A 4,751-nucleotide genomic window follows, 5' to 3' on the forward strand; every position below is an offset into this window, starting at 1 on the left:
TTTTCATAATTTCATTAAACTAATGCTTCATTTGTATCAGAGAGTGTTCTATGGTCAGGCCCTATTTTAGACCTTGGGAAATCAGTGAGCAAAACAGGTAGCATTCCTGCCCTGATGGAGCTTATGCTTTGGTTGAGGAATACAGATAATAAATATAATGAGTAGACAATTAGCAAATCAAGATAAGTTCAGATAGTGATAAATACTATGAAAAAAATGAAAAAGCTTAAAAAAAGAAGAAGGTGAGACAGAGTGACCAGAGGGAGGGGAGGGAGGGAGGGGTCGACCTACTTCAGACGGAAGGAAGTAGGCAGGAAGGTCTCCCCTGAGGAGGTGATATTTACCCTACGTGACCAAAGGATCTGAAGAAAGAGTGATCCAAGAAGAGTAACAAGTACTGGACAAAGGTCTTGAGGTGGAAACAGGCTTGGCATGTGAGGTAGAGAAAGCCAAGGGATGAAGTCACACAGAAGGCAGGGGTTATATGACATAGAACTTTAATTCAGAGAGAGGAACTTTGGACTTTATTCTAAGGGCATTTAGAAGCCATTAAATAATGGTAAGCAGGGGAATGAAATGACTTATCTTCATTTTGAAAGCTCACCTGGCTGCTGGTTAGATTACAGATTGGCAAGAATGGAAGCAGGGAGGCTATTACTTTAGAAGTCTCTTTTAAGAGTCCGGGTGAGACATAACACGTACTTGGGCCAAGGTGGTTACTTTGGACCAGGAGCTAGCAGGAGGTGAACAGACTCAGGATCTATTTTAGAGGCAGAGACAACAGAACTTGCTGATGGATTGGATGTGGGGTAGGAGGAAATTAGCGGAAGCTAACAAGAGGGTACTGGTTCCATTTACTGAGATGGGGAGATGAGGAAAGGAACAGGTTTTTGGGTAGAAATCAAGAGACCTGTTTTGCTCATGCTTTGTTTGAAATGCCTGTGAAACACCCAGATGGAGAATGCAAGCAGATAGCTCGAGAAGGGAGGGTGAAGCAGGTCGTTGGCAGTCTTCCTGAATTGTCAGCCTGTTTGTGGAAATCTAGGAAAGTCGGAGAATGGGCCTGGAAGGGCATCTCCCTTTCCTCCCGACCAGGGCAGGTCCCCTACAAGGCCCACATCCCTATCATCTGAAGGGTTTGGGGTGCCTGTGGGTATGCTTCATTTCAGATAGCGGAAGTGCGTCAAGAGTCGATGAGGTCAAGCAAGTTGTAAATTGCTATTTGTTATTTACCTACACGTCAATTTGCCAAGCGCCTTCTCTTTAATTTTGAGTGATCTTCAGCTGACTCTTAGCATGAAGTTTTTAGTTTCTGCTTCTTTCTCATCACTCCCTGTTCTGGCTTCTCTAGCCAGTCTTTACTCTGTGGACTGTTTAAAGTAAAAAGCTTTAATCCCCCCCCTTGATGATTTGGGAGTGCCGGAGAGCTCTCTAAGGGAGCCCAGGAAATAGCTTGGCTCTTCACTACTTCTGAAGAGTTGAGGAGGAAAACAAAGAGTGAGACAGGTGGTTAGGTTGGAAGGAGGGACTTTAGGTCTGGTAGAGGTGTGCTGGGCTAATACTGAATTCCAGAATCAAAAGCTGTCTCCATCCACTCCAAAGCAGCAGTGGGTTCAGAGCACACAGGCCACCCCTCCCCCCCCCCCCCCCCCCCCCGGTGGAGGGGAGGGAGCAGAGATTAATTCTCCCTGTGGGCTATATCTCCCCAGAGAAAAAAGGTGGCAGAGCTAAACCCAGTATTCTAGGTTACTCTGGCTAAATTTACTTTATAACATCAGTGGTAAAATGGTTACATCTCTGAGAGAGCCAGGAAACAGTCCTCCCCATGGGAACTTGGAGTGGAGAGAGGGCATCTTCCTCTAACGAATAAGGGAAATGTTCACCATTAATAATTGGCTGGTTTTATATATTTCGATTTTCAGTAAGTAGGGCACAGTTAAATTCAACAAAGAGGTATCAAGCACAATTCTGCCACTTATTAGCTATGTAATTTTGGGAAAGTTTCTTGACCTGAGTCTCAGATTTCTCACTTATAAAAATGAGGATACGGGTACCTACCTTGTAAGATCATTCATATAACATATTCAGTGCACTGCCTGGATCAGAACAAGCACTCGATAGTGACTTAGTACTACTACTATTACCGTAATTATGGCTACCACTATTACCATGTTAGGAAAATCTGCTAGGTGCTAGGGATATAGAGATAAAAGACATAATCTTACCATCTAAAAGCTCAAGACTCAGTAAGGAGGTAGGAATCAAAAAAAATTAGAAGACAGTGTAACACATATTTGGTAGGGTTTCTTCACCAGAAAGATGCCTACCAGTGAGTGATATACTATAGTGAGACTCTATCTATATAGGCTGGGACAAAAACAAAACTAAACTAAACTAAAAAACCATTTTGGAATTGTTGAGTCTCGCACATCCTTACTGGATAGGGGGTCAAGTAAGTAGCTGCAGTTGTTTACCAAGAAATGTATCAGGAAATCTGTTTAGACTTTTTTTTTTTAAAGGGAGATAGAACGATGATGGCTCTAAATCCTCAGAGTGGGGAAGCCAAGGTTCTGATTAGCCCTCCAGATCCTGCAAAGAACTCATTACTTTGAAATCTGACACCTGGGGCCTAAACTGGCAGAGCCTGAGGTCCATGGGATCAAGGTGGCACTGGGACGGGCTGGACGGGCCTTACTCAGGCTCAGATTCTGACACTGCACTGACCCGACTGGGCAGGTTCGCCATGGGGACAAGGTGTTGTCTGTTTACTTTACTTTGCTTCTGTAAACAGCTTGGCTGCCCTACCCCTGAGCCACCCCGCATGCAGCAGCCAGTGCCTAGGCTTCTTGTAGCTGTAATCCATTAATCCTCACGGCCTCATCTCACTGGGAATTTGGCCAGGAGCACTTCCTGTTAGAGAGTTCTGGAGTGTGGGTGGCCCACCCCAGAAAATAAGCCAAGCACCTTCCAGGAATCAGAGACACATGGTCAGTTTTGCCGCATTTACCCTTCTGCCTCAGCCATTAGACTGAGTCGCTAGACTCCCTTTCAGGTACCTCTTAAGCACAGAAAATCCTGTATGCATAAAGGAGAAGGCGTTGGAGGTAGGATAGTTTGGACTTCTGGGATACACCTATACTGATTTGTGAGGTCTTGAGCATTTGCACTTTAGGGATGAACTGAGAGGCCCAACATTTGTACCCCAAACTGTGTAGGAGGCACCCTGGTTACTTATACACCAAGAGAAGCAGCTGTAAGAGGGGTGTGTTGGAGGAAGACTTCTGAAAGGTGAGGCCTGAACAGGTTTTCGAAGTATGAGTAGGAGTTTGCAGTGATAGAACAGAGGAAGTTAATCACAGACAGGAAGAACAGCATGCACAAAAACTTTACTACCTGACTACATAAGGTGGTATCTTCAGTGAACTCAAAGTAGGTTTGCCCACTTTGCCACAGATTGTTTTGGTGGATTCATTTCTTGTTCCAGGATTTAATAGATAACTTCCATAGCTCTTCACAAAGTACAGGTTTAATGTATGTGCATTTATGTTAAGTATTTAGATTATTTCTTGGCACATGGTTAGCACTCAAACTTCTGATAACTAAATAGCTCAACTTTTTTTGTATCAGATGTACAAATACTTCCGAGCCCAACCAACAACTGTCCTTTCCTGTTTTCTACTCTTGTCTGCCCCAATACCCACCCTTCAAAATTCCTAAGCACTCAATTTCTTTTTTTATTTTTATTATTATTATTTATACAGGGAGCGCGGGGTGGGAGGATAGGAGAGGGGCAAAGAGAGAGGGAGAGAGAGACTCTTAAGCAGCTTGGAGCCCCACGTGAGCCTGGATCTCAGGATCCTGAGATCATGATCAGAGACACAATCAAGAGTTGGATGCTGGGGATGCCTGGGTGGCTCAGTCCTTGAGCGTCTGCCTTCGGTTCGGGTCATGGTCCCAGGGTCCTGGGATCGAGCCCCGCATCGGGCTTCCCGCTCAGCGGGAAGCCTGCTTCTCCCTCTCCCACTCTCTGCTTGTGTTCCCTCTCAAAAAAAAAAAAAGAGTTGGATGCTGTGACTGAGCCACCCAAGCACCCCCAAACACTTAATTTCAAAAGCCAAACATGTTAAGAGACCAGTCTAAGATATGTGCAGTATAAAACATGCAAAATAGAAAGGCTTTAAATGTTTCCGGTCTGGGGATAATTATAGGCAAACAATATCTATAACAAAGTCTTGAGGATTTTCGTCTGTTACTTCCGAAGTCCCATTTCAGAGATTTGTTTTAAATAATCGCATTTGACTCTCCAAGAACACTGCCCTCAGCAGATGGCCGCACGTTCGAGGCGGCCCCGAGAATCGTGAGGGCGTGCGGCACCGGGCTAGGTGTGGCGGTTCCCACAGCGAGTGCCACGTAACCACCGCGCTCCGACTAATTTGACACCTAGGGCAGGCTAGGGGCAGCGTAGGCCGGCGCGGATATTAGGGCAGAAGACGGGGTGGGAGCAGAAGCAACGGGGCCGTGCGGTCCCGGGCCGGTGGACAGACACCCGAGAGGAAGCAGCCGCGTGGAGCGCGAGAAGGATGCGAGGCGAGGAACGTCACGCGGCCCGGTTCCTCCCCGGAGCGCTGGGTCCAATGGGAGGAGGGCGCGAGCCGCACCTCAACCTGCCCGAGGACGTCACGACGCCGAAGAGGACGCCGGGCCAATGGGAGGCTGTCACGGGCAGGGGCGGGGCCCCGAGGAATTGGGCT

The sequence above is a fragment of the Halichoerus grypus genome, chromosome 3, assembly GCF_964656455.1.
Source record: "Halichoerus grypus chromosome 3, mHalGry1.hap1.1, whole genome shotgun sequence".
Taxonomy (NCBI): domain Eukaryota; kingdom Metazoa; phylum Chordata; class Mammalia; order Carnivora; family Phocidae; genus Halichoerus; species Halichoerus grypus.